Source organism: Suncus etruscus, chromosome 7, assembly GCF_024139225.1.
Source record: "Suncus etruscus isolate mSunEtr1 chromosome 7, mSunEtr1.pri.cur, whole genome shotgun sequence".
Lineage (NCBI taxonomy): Eukaryota > Metazoa > Chordata > Mammalia > Eulipotyphla > Soricidae > Suncus > Suncus etruscus.
This window is the reverse complement of record NC_064854.1, coordinates 16,060,379-16,078,580: the sequence shown is the minus strand read 5'-3', so window position 1 is coordinate 16,078,580 and position 18,202 is coordinate 16,060,379. Positions and strand designations below refer to the sequence as shown.

Below are 18,202 nucleotides of genomic sequence, written 5' to 3'. Positions count from 1 at the left end.
GGTTTTTTGTTTTGTTTTGTTTTGTTTTGTTTTGGTCTTTGGACCACACCCGGCGGTGCTCAGGGGTTACTCCTGGCTATCTGCTCAGAAATACCTCCTGGCAGGCTCGGGGGACCATATGGGACACCGGGATTCAAACCAACCACCTTTGGTCCTGGATTGGCTGCTTGCAAGGCAAACGCCGCTGTGCTATCTCTCCAGGCCCTGCTCTTTCTTGTTGATAAATCTTATTGATTTATTTATTTTTGGTTGGGGTGGATATATCTTTTAAGAGATAATGTAATTTACTTGACTAATAAACTAAAGTAGAATAAAAGTGGAGGGTGTATTTTTTCCTTGATACTGAAATTGTCAAAACCAGCCTATTTTTTTAATGGTTTTTATTTACTTTTTTTTTTCAAACAGAAAAAGCCATTTTAATCACACATATACATTCATAGGACTTTAAACAAAATGTAATATAAAATATAAAAAAAACCAAAACCCCACAACAAAAAAAAAATTGCATTTACTTGTAAACTGCTTAACAGCGGGTGGGTTGGCTGACAGGGCTGCCCAAGAAAAGCAAAAGCAGATATAATGAGGTACATTTTCAATGAATAACCACCACAGATCATGTGAACTGCTCTAGCAGCCCAGTCACCTGTTCCCCAATCTCGCCTCCTTAGAGACAAACCGGAGCAGTCCTCCCATGAATTGAGGGCTCCAGCTATATTGATAAGCACCTCAAAGAACAGACAAAACAAACAAACCAACAACAACAACAAAAAAATAAAACAAACAAACAAAAATCACGCCATGGTCTTGAATTAAGAAACATGGTATAGCACATAACGAAAGAGAAGAAAGGAAGAAAGAAAAAAAAATAAATATAATTGGGGACAACACTTTCAATAATCGCACCCAAACAGAAAAATTGACCAAAATAGATAAATAAATCAAAAATAATAATAACAATAATAAATAAAGGTAATATATATATTTATATAAAAAATAACCAAGATTTTGTGCTTTTTGTATTTGTTTTTTCCCTCCTGCCCTGGCACAGTAAATATTGGGGTCATTCGAAAAGGAATTCACTTGGCCTAAGAGATATGGGGTTTCTCTGTCCTTGGAGCATACTGTCATGGGATCAACTCTAGACTTTGCTCATGATCAGGATCCTTTACTTTCCCGATGGTGTTTTGTTTTTTTTGTTGTTGTTGTTGTTTTGTTTTGTTTTGTTTTGCTTTTTTGGTATGTGGAAGACTTCTGCTCTATGTTTAGAGGTCTCAGTATCTGCACAGATCCTGAGGTGGGACTTATGATGAAGTCAGTCTTTGTGGTTCTAGAGGTTCTGTTACCTCAGTGTCATTTTAATCCATCTCCTGTGGTTGGTGATCTTGGTCTTTGCACTGAACCTAGGGTGGCACCTAGGATAGCGTCTTTCTTTGTGCTTCCAAAAGCCCCATTCCGTTACAATTGTCTCTGATGGACCTTTGGGACTGGGGATCATGATTATTGTGCAGGTCATAGTTCAAGCCCTAAACTAGGGCTTTTTTATTGGTCCCAAGATGTATACAGTCTGGTCTTGGTTCTTGCAGCCAGTCATCTGCAAATCCCGATCTTGAAAACCAGCCTATTTAATTAAACAAAGTTCAACCAGTTTTAGTTTACTAAAGAAAGAGTAATCATCAAGCAAGTCAACTTGAAAAACATTTGGGAATAACTTTTATTTTTCTAACTATTTAGTAATTGGTGTTTATCTAAGTACTCAGTGTGAAGCCAGTTCACTTTGGGTTTTAAAGATTAATTTTGGCAATACAAAGCAGTGACAGGAAATAGAGTTTATCTCTAACAAGCAGATATAGACAGAGACATACAGAATCTTGTTGTAAAATTAGGTGATATATATATATGATAATAAAATCTTACTAGTAATCAAAGAAGTTTCTATAAGATAACCAATGCAGATGACTAAAACTCTTGATTAATATCTTTGGACACTTGTAAACTAGGGTTTCTACCAAAGAATGTCTATTGCCTTTTTGGGTTTTCTTTATTTATCATTTACTTATTTGGGAGTTGATGTCAGGGTTGGTGGTACTTTGGGACTATTCCTAGCTTTGCACTAAGACTAAGAGATCATCTATGGGTTGTTTTTTTTTTGTTTGTTTGTTTTGTTTTTGAAAATAATTTCCCATTTTCACTCCTTCTGTTAAAGATTATCTTTTGGATGTTTGTGCTGTAAAGAGAATAGTGTAGATAAGAATTGCTGAAGAGGGAAGGTAAAACATTTACAGAAATATGAGCACCCAGCCACGAGTCTTGAACATGATCAGGTATGGCCCAATCCACTCACTCCTCCTCTGAAAATAAAGGAGCTGCTAACTGTACAGCCAAGTTTTGATATTTTCACCATAGTTAGCACAGATTCAGCCTTGCTTAGCCCTGGGCCAGTAGGGAAGGTTTCTGAAACCAAGAGCTTGGCAAAAAGCGAGTAGTGAAACAGAAGCTCCAAAGTCCAAGAGATTAGATGGATCCTGGGCAACGCCACTGCATGAACAGACACACCTTCCTAGGTCGAGGACCCTGGAACACATTGGGAATTGGAGAAAATGTGTGTCATGGTGCATTCTGACAGCAGTGGATAGCTGCCTCTGGTGTGTGGCACACGAGACACACTCACACTCTGTTGCACTCACTGGCTTTGGTGAGTGTTTCGTACCTTGGTAGCCCTGCTCCCCAGAGCTATAAACAGAAGGATGGAAGGTTTTCGCACAGAGTCAGTGAGGCGAGAGAGGAGGAAGGGATTGGGCAGGGCCATATCCCCTAGGGATCCCAGATCTGGGTGCTGAGATGAAGTCAAGTCTGCCTGGATCAAGATTCCATCTGGGAAACACTGTGTTGGGGTTCAGGCCAAGTCTCCTCTGCTCATTTGGGTTCAGAGCGTGGCTCTAGGCTGCCTTTTGGACCTTCCATCTCTTACTATTAAACATGGTGACTCTCACAACCGAATCCTTTTGAAGCTAATCAAGCTGTTCTGTATCCGCTGTACCCCTCAATCACTCTTATTATATCACGTTTTCTATCTTAAAACAAAGTATGCACATCATGGTGGCTTGTAAGTCTTTGCTCAGGAAAACTTCTCTTGATGTGATACACAAATAAAAGCCTTCACACATACCTTCTTCAGAGACATCCTATATTCTTTGAGGGGGCAGAATCTGAGAAGTAGGTTTGATTGTTTCACATGATCACACACAGATAGAGACACCAACCCCCCCCCCACACACACATACACAGACACGCACACATACTAGTTCCAACTGGGTTGGAGACTTGGCTGTCAGGCCACTCCAAGGCACACATTTCCTCCTATCCACTGTGTGTTTCGGGGTCCCAGGGAACACAGCCTCCCACCCATCTGGACACTGGCAGGGTTGGCCTTATCTAGTCACCCTAGGGAATGGGCTGATGACAGGCCCCAGAGAAACTTGCCCCATTCAGCACAGGCAGAATGTACAGAAAGTGCTAGCTCAGTTTCCCTGGGGAGGCAGTGAGTTTCTGTTTTGCTCCCCACTTATGCTATATCTGTTAGACATATGCTGAGCTCTGAAATCTAATGGCAACTGGTGGTGAGGAGACAGGCTGAAGACACAGTGGCTTGGTGAGTCCATATCAGAATCTCCGCCAACCACCAGACCAGCACACAGCTTATAGACAGCACCCAGAGGTGCTTCCTTTCCTATAGGGAGGAAGACAGTTGTGGGAGGTTAGCAGAGTGTTTGCACAGCTGCATGGTGGGATCCCTTATGAGATCAGTTTAAAGTCTGAGAGCAAAAGTGCCATGTGAATAACATGTATTCACACAGAAAGTGGGGGAAAGGGTGTGTCAGGTAAAGATGTTCCAACTATGACACCTTTACAATAAGGAGGGGTTACTGGCAGAGAAGTAAAAAAAAAGGAACAAAAAGCCAAAAACAACCAAACTCATTAAAAATAATAATCCAGGGCCCAGAGAGATAGCACAGCGGTGTTTGCCTTGCAAGCAGCCGATCCAGGACCAAAGGTGTTTGGTTCAAATCTCTGTGTCCCATATGGTCCCCCGTGCCTGCCAGGAGCTATTTCTGAGCAGACAGCCAGGAGTAACCCCTGAGCACCGCCGGGTGTGACCCAAAAACCAAAAAATAATAATAATAATAATAATAATCCAGACAACAGACAAAGATATTTTCCCTAAAGAGAATTTACCAATGGCCAACTTGCATATTCACAACAGATCTGGTTCAATCCCTGGTCCCATATGGTCCCCAAGCCCAACAGGAGTGATTCCTGAATGCAGAATCAGGAAGAACCCTTAAGCATCATCTGTGTGGCCTTCAAAGCAAAACAAAACAAATTGCCAACCTAAAAAGAAAAATACTCTGGAATCACCAGAGGAACTGAAATTAAAACCACAATGTGAAATCATTTGATACCTGTCAGAATGGCTCTTATTTGATTGAGCAAGCAAAATTACCCCAATAGATAGCCAGTGGCGGAAAGAATGTGGAGAAAATGGAAGCTTGGCCCATTGCTCAAGGATTGCCAGTAGGTTTAGTCATTATGAAGGGTTTAGAGACTCCTGAGAAAAGCAAAGGCAACCCTGATAAGATCCAGCCTCTGAGACCATGAGACCTTGCCCACCTTTGAGATCCACAGAATTAGAACCTAGATCATCAAGAGATAATTGTATTCCTTTGTCCATTGTGACTTGGTTCCTCCTATGACTGGACTAGGATTATAGAGAGGAGGTGACAAAAATGGAGCCCTCACAAATCTCTCTCGGATGTTTCATTGACATGATGTTATTGGAAAATAATTGACAGCTGTTCCGAATATTTTGGATGATTTTTCAGCAAGATTCAATTTATTCCTAGTTAGATAGGGCCTTGATTTTTTGGAGGGGGCACATCCGGTGGCACTCAGGAATTACTCCTAGTTCTGTACTCAGAAATTGCTCCTGGCTCAGGTGACCATATGGGATGACAGAAATCAAACATGTGTCAGTCCTGGGTCAGTTGAGTGCAAGGCAAATGCTCTACTGCTGTGCTACTACTCCAGCCCTGAGGAGTTCTTGAATATTATGTGAAAGGTTTGCTTACAAAACTCCAGATGTTTATGAAGGATGAGTATTGGCTTAACAACTCTAAGATGGCAGATTTTCTTCCCACCATGTTCTATATCTTCACCTTGTGTTGTTATCTGGCTGGGTCCTCACTGCTTCCTGGGTATGGTGTCATGGGTCTGTGCTGGTCACTCACTGGTTTTCTCTCTCAAAATCTGCAGCTCATGGCCAAGACTTCAAGGCTTGTCCCTTTCAGACTAGCCCAGTGACACATTATTTCTTGAATTTCCTTCATTATCTGGTCACATGTGTCAAGAACTCTGGCTTTCCTGGTGTCTTCCCCAGAGACAAAGAAATTGCCACTGTGTCAAAGAGGAAGTTGCCTGACCCACATCTATAACAACTTTCTATCTTCCTATCATCACCCATATCATTCTATTTGAACTGGCTACTAAGTGATGTTTCTAAGGACTAATTGAATTAGCTATAGATCACCTATTGCCCCTCCCCTTCATGTATATCATAACCCTAAGTATAGAGTCAAGTCTCTGAAAAGGTAGGTGCTCATGATAACAAAAACATGAATGTTTATAGATGCAAAAGACAGATGCCCATATGCTTCTGTGGCATATTAGACAATGGAGAGTCTTTTTACCATAGAAAGAACCTGAAGTATGTACAGTGAAATAAGGACAGTTGCAAAGTGCCAGACTTGCCAGACTTTACAAGAGCATTTAAGTTAATACTCAGGCAGAAGAGGCCCAGGGTGACAGAACAGCTGCCTGGACTGGCCAGAGAGTTGGGAGCTAGTGCTCCCAAAGATGGGCCATCTTGGAACTTATATGGCAGCTCATACTCTATGGCTGTGCCCAAACCTGCTGAATCACGCAACTAAAAGGTGCACATTTATAGTGAGTTATAGCTCATCAAGGTGTTCTAGCATATAGTGACTGTACTCTTTTCTTCAGTTCTCCTCATAAAGAAAGAAGAAAATTAGCTTCAGAATAACCAGAGAAGTGAAAAAAAATGAATCAGATGAGCCACTTTTCCCTAAAACTGAATGATGGTCACTTCATGCCTGCTCTGGGATTCGGCACCTCGGCTCCCCATAAGGTGAACACACAGCTTCAGGATGGGGTACTCAAGAGGGTCCTAATGAGAACCGCTCTGGGGGTTGACAAATTTCTCCCTTGGATGAAACTTCCATCAGCAGCAGGGTTTAGTTGTCTTTTACAGGAAATCTGTGCTTTTAAGAGTTTAGTAGACTTGGGATGGGAGATGTAGCTCAAAGTGTCCAAGCACATGTGAATGTCCTGGGTTCAATACTCAACACCACATATTCTGTTCCTCAAGCACCACCATGGAATAAGTACAGTGGCTCCTGTAGCAGCTTTCAGGACTCCTAAGCACTGTTGGGGAGATTAATACTGGCCCCCAAAAAAGCACACCAAAATTAAAGATAATTTTATTAGTACAAAACTTCTGGTGCTCTTTGTTAAAATGAAGGTTTGGGGCATTCCACAAACTCCTGGTTGAGTAGGTCAGAGGGGATGCTTCTTCTGGACTGCCTGAAGTTACTCCTGCAGTGCTAATAAATAACTTTGGCATTGAGTTTATGAAGCCAGAACCAGTTTAATAGTCTCATTGAACTCAGTTAATTTAGTGCTGTAATTATGTAGTGTGTAAGAACATATAGAAATATGCATGTATATGGCTTCAACCTATAATCCACATCAATGTTGTAAATTCAGGAAGAGTCAAACTGAACGGGGGCATTAGGACCAATTTAGGCTCACAAAACTTCAACCATGAGTTTCCCCTGTAATATTCATAGTTTAAAGATAAATACAGTGGGAGTAGAGAACTTTCCTGGTTTGGGTGTAGTACTCCTGACTTGATGAGGAGGAATGCTTCCAGAAGTGCTCAGGGGATTAAGAGATTCTGGGGAGTAAATTCAGGTCTCTGCACACAAAGCATGTGGTTAACCTATGGAGCTCTCTCCAGCTCCAGGTCTATTTGTCTTCCTTTCTCAGTTGTCAAACATTGACTATGAAGTAAGTCAACATATAGCTTTGTCAGCCATAACTCTCAATCTTTAGACATGCAATGAGTTTCACTCAAACAACTCTGCTTGTGGACTGGGTCAGTTCTAACTTAACCAAATTGGTCTTCTTTTGCATGGCCTTCTAGGTCCCCAAGGAAAGGGTAGAAGAAGCAGTCCAGAGAGCCATTGAGGTGGGTTACCGCCATATTGACTCTGCTTATGTGTATACCAATGAGGAGAAGGTGGGCAAGGCCATCCAGAAGAAGATTGCTGATGGGACCGTGAAAAGACAGGACATGTTCTACACCTTCAAGGTCTGTACACCTGAAGGCTGGGAAAACTCAGTTTTCACAGAAGAACTTCTCTACAGAATTCTCTTTTTACAGACTCTGTTCCATTCATTTTCAGACCTTGATAGGAAGGCTGGTTAGGATTAGCATGAAAAAAGATGTGCTCTGTACTCAGTAAACATGTGACCTTAGAAAAATTGTAAATTAGTTGCCACTGTTTCCCCAGGTATAAAATGAAGACTCTACTTTTTACCCCATAGTCTTTTAAATCAGCATTTCTTTTTAAAAATATAAGCAAAGAGTATGGTAAAGTATTTAGCACATTTTGTTTAAATGCTCAATTATTATCTTTTTAAACTCAAAGATGGTCTCGTTGTTTTTGTTTTGTTTTGTTTTGTTTTTAGTTTTTCCCCCCATTCAAATTTTGAGAAATCAGTTTAGTATTTATGGGCCATTCTATGCGAGACAGACACCATTCATTCAATGAGAAGGTCTAGTTCCAGAGACTCTGACTAAATTTTAATCCTTTAACATTTTGTAACTTGACTTTGTGACATTTCTGATGGACAGTATTTTAATCTCTCTAAGCCTGGTTACACACATTTATCTCTCTTTCTTGTGACAGGAAAACAAATAGAACACAAGGTTCTTGTGAGGTTGATGCAATTCTTGATTGTAAAAGAACTTGTGAACTTTCAAAATTCCTGGGCCATGTTCTCCTCACATGCTCCACTAACGTGGGCACTGGAGAACAAGAAACAGAACTGAGATATTTCTCTCAGAATAGAAAAGGAAAGTCAACAGGAAGGGTCCCAGTAGTGTCCCTGGAACAGACCATGGCCAGGAAATTAGCTTTTCTATCAGAAAGAACTTTGGTCTTGGGGAGGGAAACTCTGCAGGCCCTGAGGAGATGGTCCTCCCTCTGCACTTGCAGAGGCTTGGCCCCCTGAGGAATGACCTCACCCTAGCTCCTTTTCTTCTGAGGATCCCTACCTTGTTTTAAATTGGGCCATTATGAATAAGTGTTCTTAGATTACAACTTTTTTTATTTTTTTTTAGAGACCGTGAATGAGTCACAATAGTTATGGGAGGGGTTCAAGCTCCAAACCCTCCACCAGTGCCCACTTCCTTTGACCCTGGGATCCCATCTCAGTCCTACCCCCATGAGTTTATTTCCTACCCCCAGACCCTCTGTGGAGCAATTTCTACTCAATTTCTGTAGCTTTGGGCTTTTATTCTTTTGCTCTCTTTCTTTATACTTCCATACAAGGCAACAGCTTCTTAAGATGAAGTGAGTGAAGCATCTTTCCCCCAAAGCTTGTCCTTTTGGCCCCAATATCATTGGACACCTGCTTGTGTCTACTCTAGAGAGTGTCCAGACTGCAACACCAGAGGCTGTGTGCAGGGCACAGCACCTGCCTGTTTGCAGATCAGGATAGGCCCTGTGAGACTCTAGCCTGCTCCATTGCCTTCTCCTGTCTCAGCAAGTCAGGCAGGCACCTCTCCTTCACCTGTGCACCCCACATTCAGCCTTTGCTAGAGGCTCTTGTCCCCTGCCCTTGATGTGGCCTTGTATGAACCCTGGGCTTCCCCTGCAGCTGTGGCCCACCTTCTACCAACCTGAGATGGTTCGTGGGGCGCTGGAGACATCGCTGAGGAAGGCGCAGTTGAGCTACGTGAATCTTTAATTGATGCACTTCCCAGCAGCTCTGAAGGTGGTGGAGGGGATACACCTTGGGTGCCTGGGCAGAGTCCTGCCCCATGAGGATCCCACAGATGAGCCCAAAATGAGGAGTTCAAGACTCAGTCCCTAGATGTTGATTCTATTCCCAGAGTCCCTTACTAGGGACTAGGGACTAGGTGAAAAGTAGGTAGTTGAGTGTGGCTCCCTTGAGCCTCTGGTTCCCTCAAGGTTCCTCTTAGCAGAACCCCAGGAAGGCCCCATAAGCTCCCACATCTGAGATGCTTGGAAGAGCTGAGTTCTGTCCTTATCTGGAGCACAAGCATCTTCTGGCTAAATCCCAGCAGGGCCAAGTGTCCCCCAAGCCTCCAGGACTCTGGGGTCCTGGGGATGTGGGAAGGAGACTTTTATCAGGTCCTGAACTTTTCTGCCTCACAGCCCAGCGAGGACCTGATCCCGAAGAATGCTTGTGGCCAAGTACAGCTAGACACAGTGGACATCTGTGCCACATGGGAGGTGGGTTGAGACTGTATTACCTGTCCTGGCCTTGGCCATCCCTGAGTCCCTCCTACCCATCACACCATCACATTCCACTTACTTTACCCTTCAATTAACACTTGCTGGCCAACCAGATGTGCTGGCTGGGCACTAATAGAGCCTTGGGTCTCACATTGGGGGGGGGGGGGCACGGCAACAGTGCCTCCTTCTGGCCTGGCCTCTCACCATCTCTTTCCAATTTCCCTCTTCAGCATTAGCCCCTGATATGCTGGCATCTGCCTTCAATGCCCCATATCTCCCCTGTTGCCTTGGTGCCCTCTGCATGCCCCTGGCCACCCTCTCTTTTTATCCTGGCCTGGGTCCCCATACTCCCCTAGCTGCTCAGTCATACAGGATGCCAACTGTCCAGGTCCTGGAGCAATGTAAAATGGAAGGACTGGCCCGGTCCATTGGCGTGTCCAACTTCAACCGCAGGCAGTTGGAAATGATTCTCAACAAGCCGGGGCTCAAGTACGCACCAGTGTGCAACCAGGTGAGTGGCCCTCACACCCTTGACCCCTGCTTCCTGCCTATGGCTGTTCCTATTCTCTGTGGACACTGCACCCTGGCTAGTCTGGCCTGAAACTCTGCCCAATTGTTTATGAACATAAATCAGAAAGGAAAAAGTTGAAGTGCAATGCCCAGCCCTAGGCCTCTTGCACAGGAGCAGGACAGAAAACACAGACACGTGGACGGGAAGGATCAAACTCCTCACTCTCGGTCCACACTGGCCCAGAGAGGATCCAGGGAGTCCAGTTAGGACAGTCCAGTTACAGGAAGCCCCCTCAGGATCACACAAAGAACCTGTGATGTGGGAAGTTAGATGAGAACATTCCAAGTCACACTCTGTCAATGCAGGTTTTGCTTCTAAGTATGGTGGGAGAAGGAGGAAGTACCAGAGAGAGCACTGAGGAAGTGATAAAGGCAGATTCCTCCTTCAGAACACCAGGGTCCCCTGTGAGTGAGGACTGTCATTCACATAGGGGCCCAGCTGACTAGTGATTTCAGAATGCCACACACCTATGTCGCTGGCCTGCCTGTGGATTCTCCACACTCCCACACAAGCAGCATGGCATGTGGAGCTGAGGGGGGAGCATGCCTCACACTGAACAAAGCCCAGCCAAACCTTGATCTTGGCATCCTATAGATGGAGTGTCACCCTTACCTGAACCAGAACGAGCTTCTGGACTTCTGCAGGTCCAAGGACATCGTCCTGGTCGCCTACGCTGCCTTGGGATCTGACCCAGAGAAGGAGTGGTAATGGCCCTAAAGAGATGTTCTGGTCACAGGGGTGATGTGCCCTGCCTCAGGCTGGGGAAAATTGAGGCAAGACAACAGAAATCATCCCAGACCACTTTGCTGGGATCAGGTCCAAACTGTAAGGACTCAGGAAGGCACAATTGTAAAATAAAATTACTTCTTTGTTTTGGGGCCACATCAGGCAGTGCTCAGGGCTTATTCCTGCTCTGAACTCAGGGGTCATTTCTGATAGGGCTCAGGGGATCCTGGCTGAGGGCCGGTATTTAAGCCCTAGTCAACTGAGGGTAAGCCAAGGGTGCTATCCAATGTGCTACTGTTCTGGCTCTATTCCTAATACAAAAAGTGTAGAATAAAAATATAAAGTCCACATCTTTAGGTTGATGGGTCTCGTGAAGCAGGGTAGTAGAGGCAGAGAAATAATACACAGCAATCAGAAAAGATATTCAATGGAGTCAGCTCATTTTATTCCTCTTAACACTGCAATATATATATAGGCATGAGGAAGGGATTTTTGTATTCTATTTTTGTGTTTCTAGGGTATATCCCTAGGAGTGGTATCACTAAATGGGAGCAAAATTTCCAGTTTCTTGAGGAATCTCCATGTTGTTTTTGATAAGGGCTTCCCACCTGCAGTGAATAAGAGTTCCTTTCTCCCCACATCCCCACCAGCACTGATTGTTCTTGTTCTTTGTGATATGTGCCAGTCTCTGTGGCATGAGATGGTACCTCATTGTTTTGATTTGCAACTCCGTGATGATTAGTGATGTGGAGCATTTTTTCATGTGCCTTTTGGCCATTTGTATTTCTTCCTTAAGGAAGTGTCTGTTCATTTCTTCTCCCCGCTTTTTTGATGTTTTTTTTCTTGTTAAGTTCAATCAGTACCTTGTACATCTTAGATATTAGCCCCTTATCTGATGGGTATTGGGTGAATAGTTTCTCCCATTCTGTGGGTGGCCTTTGTAGCCTAGTCACTATTTCCCTTTAGGTGCAGAAACTTCTCAGCTTAATATAGTCCCATCTGTTTATCTCTGTTAAGGCAGGTCTTTCTTCCTCTGCTCCCTATCTCAAGTCTTCTCTCTCAAGAGCTCTCCTAAGCCCCAGGCAGAATCTTTTTTTTTTTTTTTAATTCAGAACCCCATCCACCAGAGTGGAGGAAGGTGCTGTAATCAAGGTGAGCTTTTACATACCAAAAGAAGAGGTAGGGAAACAGGAAGCTAGGGGGAAGGATTCACCTTACAAAAAGAGAGGGGGCTTGCCTTGCAGGTGGCTGACTGGTTTGTTCCCTTGTACCTACTATGGTCTCCGAATCCCTGTCTGGAGAGATCCATGAGCACAGAGCCAAGAGTAAACTCTGAGCAACACTGGGTGTGACCCCCAAACAAACAAACATGGACAGGCCAAATCGTGCCCAGGGGACTCCAAGCCAGGACAAAAACCCCAGGCTGTTGAGTAATGGGAGAAAAGCAATCCTTTCAAGAGGAACAACACAAGCCTCTGTCGCTTGATGAAAAGGCTGAGACTTTTTTAAGAGCATTTTTTGAAAGTGCAAGCTCGCTCACCAGAGCTGCTTGTTTCTCGGCAGCCATCATTAGGGGCTCTAGTCTGCCCAACTGGGTCTCTCTGACTAACTCAGCCCTTTAATCACTTTCCCATAAATGCCTAAAACACTGAGCAAAGCAAGAGGAGAGTTTTCCTTCCTGACTTACATTCCTGATTTACATTAACTTTGGATGTGTGAGCTATAAGACCCTAGTGTGGAAAGACAGGGCCATTCTAGAGGGTCCATCCCCCTTAGCCAGAGCTGATCCAGTGTCTGGCCTCGCCCCAGGGTGACCAAGAACTACCCACTTCTCCTGGAGGATCCCGTGCTCAGGACCATCGCTGACAGGCACCAGTGCAGCCCTGGGCAGGTGGCCCTGCGTTTCCAGCTATAGCGGGGGCTGGCAGTGCTGGCCAAGAGCTTCACCGAGAAGCACATCCAGGAGAATATTCAGGTGCGGTCAGTGCCAGGGCAACAGTGCCCAGGACATAGCACGGGCAGAGGCTATCCAGGGCTCTCTGGGCAAAGTTCATGCAGGTAAAGGGTGTCTTCATGGAGCCTGCGTGCCCAACTTCTGCCTGCTGGGGCAGGGGTCAGGCTGGTGCTTTGATTGGCTCTTGCTCAGATTGGGCCCAGGGCCTCTTCCTCTCTGGGTTGCAAATTGTAGGGCCCTGAGCAGCCCAGGAGGAAATAGCTCAGCCATGGCAGTCACAGCTCTCTGCAGAGACACAATCTCTGAGTTGTCACAGGACAACTCAGGTATTAGATATTAGCCCCTTTCTAACCAGGCAGACACCCTGACCTACGCTATGAGTGTTTGAGCAAGGGTAAGTGCCTCTGAGGAGGTTCTGAGCCTACCTATTCCACAGGTGTTTGACTTCCAGCTAAGCACAGAGGACATGGAGGCCTTGCTTGGGCTCAACAGGAACCTGAGCTACTTCAAGGACATGGAGTAAGAGACCCAGCACACTCCAACCCTATGCCAGTCAGAAGGATCCACTCCCAAGCCTGTGACAGTCTGATAAACCCACTCCAGTCCCTATGGCAGTTAAATGGGCCCTCTCATTCCTGTCCCAGTTAAGTGGACCCACTCCCAGCTCTGTGCCAGTCAGATGGGCTCACTCCCAGCTCTGTGACAGTTAGTGGGGCCTCACCCTATGGGAAGCAGAGGGGGAGAGTGTTTCTGGTGCCAACCTGGCTTTCTCTCACTTGGCTGTGATCCCATACTCCCTTGTGCCAACATTGTTGGCCAGCAAAGGTCAGCTCCCCTCTTCCCAGAGTGTCTAGCACCGATGATGTTCCCCCCAACTGATGACTAGGAAAGAATGGGTCCCAGGCTGGTGACCAGATACCTCTGATTATGGGGCATAGAGACCCTCTGTACTGCCCTTTCCATCTCTGGAGCACTGTCTCCAAGACTTTGCCCCTACTTCTGCCACAAGGAAAATCCCAGGAATAGTTGCTCTATGGGGCTCTTTCTGCCAGGCAGTTTGGAAATAGCATCACAGTGGAATCCAATACTCCCTCACTGACATCTCAGGAGCCCCTAGTGTCTGTCTCTAGCCTGAATTTTCCAGTTCACTTTCACCCCACACTTCTTCAGTATTTGAGCTTAGTGCTCAATTGTCATCATTACTGCTTACCTGCCCACCTTTCACTAACCTCCTCCTCCTCCTTACCCTCCTCTCTTCCCCTCACTCCCTCCTCTGCCCTTTCTCCCTCTCCTTCTTCTTTCACTCCCATGTCACTCGTCACTCTCTCACACTCCCTCCATCCCCAGTGTTCACCCTGATGCAGGCCAAGGTCCCAAGCTGTGTTCAGTCAACTCTGTCCCCTGCCCATCACAGACATGGCTGAGGTTTCCTCAGAGAGAGAGACACACAGCCCCTGAGCAAGGACTTGGAGAAGGGAGGGCAGGAAAATGCATGGACTCTCCTGGCCCAGGGAAAGAGACAGGGCCAAGCAGATATGCAAGTTCCAAGATCCTTAGAAGCTCTTTCAGGAGGGGCGGGGCTTAGGAAGCTCCAGGAACCCTCTGGAAGCCATGGGCTTCTATGGAGAGTGACTGAGGGTCCCCTGCAAATAGTGGGTCTGTGTCCCTGTCTGTAACATTGGCACCACAGGAGTAAAAACCTCAAGGCCTGGTGGCCCCAATGGGCCCTGAGTCCAGGTGTGGGGTACATGGGTGCAAAGATGGTGGCCTGGGACTGTATAAAATGGGCAGGAGAGAAGGAAGAGGGGCCGCCTGGAGATGGGAGCCTTACACACACCCCCCATCTCTCTCTCTTTATCTCTCTCTGGGTCTTAGGCCTTTTGGGTCCTCATCTTTCCCTTGCAGAAAAGAATTTCAGGAGGAGATGAGCAACGAAATAAGAGCAGCTTTTATTTGAAAATTCTGAGGATGGAAAGAGGGAGGGGGAAGGGAAAGAGAGTGATGGAGGGATAAGGGAAGGAGAGTGAGTGAGAAAGTGAGTAGACTTCTCCAGAGTACCCAGAGCAGCACCAACCCTAGAGTAGCAGCTGACACCATGCAAGTCTACACCTCAGCAGGGAGATGTGGGCCTTGTGTGTGGGGGTGCCTCATACCCACGCAACATGCACTGGGCAGTGATGCATGGGCAGACAGCAAGAGCAAGGCCTTTGTTCCCAGTTGGTTTTCATAGGGCTCCCAGTCCTGACCCCTTGGGGCTCTCCCCTTGCTAAGAGTCTGGCTAGGGGACGAGGGTCGGTGGATAGAGAGACAGCTGGGGACAGTAGATGGTCTTTGACCTTTCTTTCCTGACCTGAGTTCTTGCTGGAGCCACTCTCCTTGCAGGTCCAGCCTTCTTTGGGTCTGTGGTCATGCCAGGTAGAGGGCTCATGGGTAGTGCCAGATAAAGGGTCATCAGGACCTAGCAGCTTGATGTAAAGTAAACCTTTGGCTTTACTTCCCAGAACTCTCAGCTCAGGGTGGCTTTCCCTGTATGCCTACTCACTTTAGGTAGTGAGATGGGGACAGACAAGGGTAAGGGATTGAGGGAGAGAGGGGGGGAAAGAGGTGGTGGAGAGGGAGAGGGAGACAGACAGGGAGAGAGAAGTCACACTGTTGAGAGAAAGGGAGCAACAGAGCTATCCAGCCACCTTGAAATATTTGTCAACTCATTTAACAAGTTAACACATTTGTTAACAAATATTTAAGAACAGTCTAGCTATGTGTTTCTGAAGAGACAGCAAGACTCTCCATTTATCTTTCAGATTTGTTCAACACCCCAATTACCCAATTTGATGACTATTAGCAACAGGATGGCCTAGGGCTGTGGCAACAACAGTGGACAGAACTTTTGCTCAGCCTAATCTTGTAGCAGGAAGTTCGAGCCCCTGGGTCAAAACCCTAATATTAAACCCCCCCCCAAAAGTAAATAAAGATATTTTTCTCAAGATCCAATCAGTTTCTTAGTTTCTTGTGTTTTGGGGGCTCTGGAGGTGAAGTACTGAGCCTTGGGAGTAAGTCCTGTGGATAGGAGCTCTCAGAAAACACAGAGCATGGGCTTGTTTTCAATTGTCAGTTAGTTTAGCTGTGGGCTTGAGATGGGGGGTACTTGACACACAGTGAAGTTTTAGATTGAAACCCTCAATATCTTTGTGGAAGGGAAAGCAATGAAGAAAGGAGTGGCTGAATCGAAACTGTGGACCTTAGTGAAGGGAAGTTAGTGGGCATTGGTGAAGGGACCGTTGGTGGAAAATTGTATGCCCAAAACTCAATTATGAGTAATTGGAGCTTTATGATTCAATAAAAAATAATAAAAAACAAAGATAGATTGAATATAAATACGTAAAAATCTCCATTGGTTCATATATATTTATATATAATATGTACTATATTATATAAATTTAAATATACATATATGTAGAAATGTATATATATATTTTATATATATATATATTTTATATATAATTTTAGGGCCACACTCAGTGGTACTCAGGAGTTACTCTTGATTCTGCCTGCAAGAATCACTCCTGGCAGGCTCAGGGGACCATATGGGATGCCAGGAAACAAACTCAGGTCTGCCGTGTACAAAGCAAAAACCCCACCCGCTACACTATCATTACAATTCCTCCATTGGTACATATTTAATTAGAAATCACAAAACCCCAGGGTCCGGAGAGATAGCACAGCGGTGTTTGCCTTGCAAGCAGCCGATCCAGGACCTAAGGTGGTTGGTTCGAATCCCGGTGTCCCATATGGTCCCCTGTGCCTGCCAGGAGCTATTTCTGAGCAGACAGCCAGGAGTAACCCCTGAGCACCGCCGGGTGTGGCCCAAAAACCAAAATAAAAAACAAAACAGAAATCACAAAACCCCAAACAAAGCAGATATCATAGGAATATAAATGAATGAATGAGTCAGGACTAAGATGAAACCGACAGCAATTCTCAACTCAGCGGCCCATAAACTTGATCACCAAGGGACCTGGTGCCACCTCGTGGCCAATTCATCACAATGCAGTGTCCTGGGGTGTCATATTTGCCTCATATTGGCATCATCAATCTATTTGCGAAAATAAATGTCCCATATCAACTCTCTTAAGCCACACTTATCATTCTAGATTGTTTTAAAAATCACAAAATCTTGAGACATCAGAGTTGTTTTCTAACTGACTCAGAAGGTCTGGAGATCTCTTTATGACAGGATCTTGACAGAAAGTGTCAGGGAAAGGAATTTCTCCTGCAGTGAGTGAGGTGGGAGCCCTGCTGTAGAGAATCTCCTGGCATGAGATCCTGAAGGACAGAACAGATGCAGTTTCCTCAGGCTGCCTGTCTGTGGCCTCAGGGAGAAGCTTGAGAGCTTCTCCGATTCCAGTCCCTTTCCTCAGGCAGATGTTTGGCAAGTGTGCCTCAGGAACTATTTTGTCTGCAGCCTTTTATAGATCAGGACTAAGCCCCAAGTTGCCTCAGTTTGTCACAGTCTCTCACATACAGTCACCATCACTCACACACAACCAGGGAGATGCTTGGCCATGGAACTGTGACCTCTAGCAGTACCCATTATGTAAGTGGAAGTATAGAATGTTTGAGAACATTCTATCCCGCTCAAACCCCTGTAAACCAGGTCAGTACCTGACACCTAGAGGAGCAGCTTTGCCCCAAGAGCCTCCTGAGTCAGGAAGAAATGGGGAGTATCAAGCCTGACACAGCTGGGTCCCACCACCATGAAACCTTCCCCACTGAGGGACTCTGCCTGCTGGGATGAGGTGTGCAGTTCTGGAAGGTTCCACGTTGTGGGAAGCCACAGCTAGTCCCACCTGCCTGCCTTGCCTCCTCCCTTCTCCACTGCAGCAATATAGTCAGGGCAAGGATTATGCTGTGGAGGTCCTGGGAAGGTCCTGGGTGTCTCCTGTGCAGGGTCTGTATCCTGGGGGTCCCCTGGGCAGGGTTTGTGTGTCCTGGAGGTCCCCTAGGTAGGTCCATGAGGGTCCCATGGGAACAGTCTGCATGTCCTGGGGGTCCTCTGAGCAGGTCCTGTGGGTCCCCTGGACAGAGCCTATGTGTTCGTGTCCAGGAGAACCATATAATCCTGGAAGTTCTCCAAGATCAACTTTGGGTTCACAAACTTGGGGATGACAGTCACGTTTCTCTGGATCAAGACCTGCAGGACAGAGGGGTCAGGGAACATGGGGCTGAACAGAGTCTCACCGGGCACTGTCCAACTCTTGAGTCCTTTGCTGGAGACCAGTGTCTTTCTCTACCAGGAGGCCCTGGCAAGACTCACGGATAGGCCAGGGC

The 18,202-nt window shown here is 45.8% G+C and overlaps 1 protein-coding gene and 1 pseudogene across 2 annotated transcripts in view; both read left to right on the top strand.

Annotated features, from left to right (window-relative positions):
* Positions 1 to 18,202, top strand: part of LOC126013285 (aldo-keto reductase family 1 member C15-like) — a 509,781-nt gene that overhangs the window by 448,479 nt on the left and 43,100 nt on the right. The window lies entirely within an intron of this gene.
* LOC126013592 (aldo-keto reductase family 1 member C1-like) lies at positions 6,116 to 18,194 on the top strand (annotated as a pseudogene).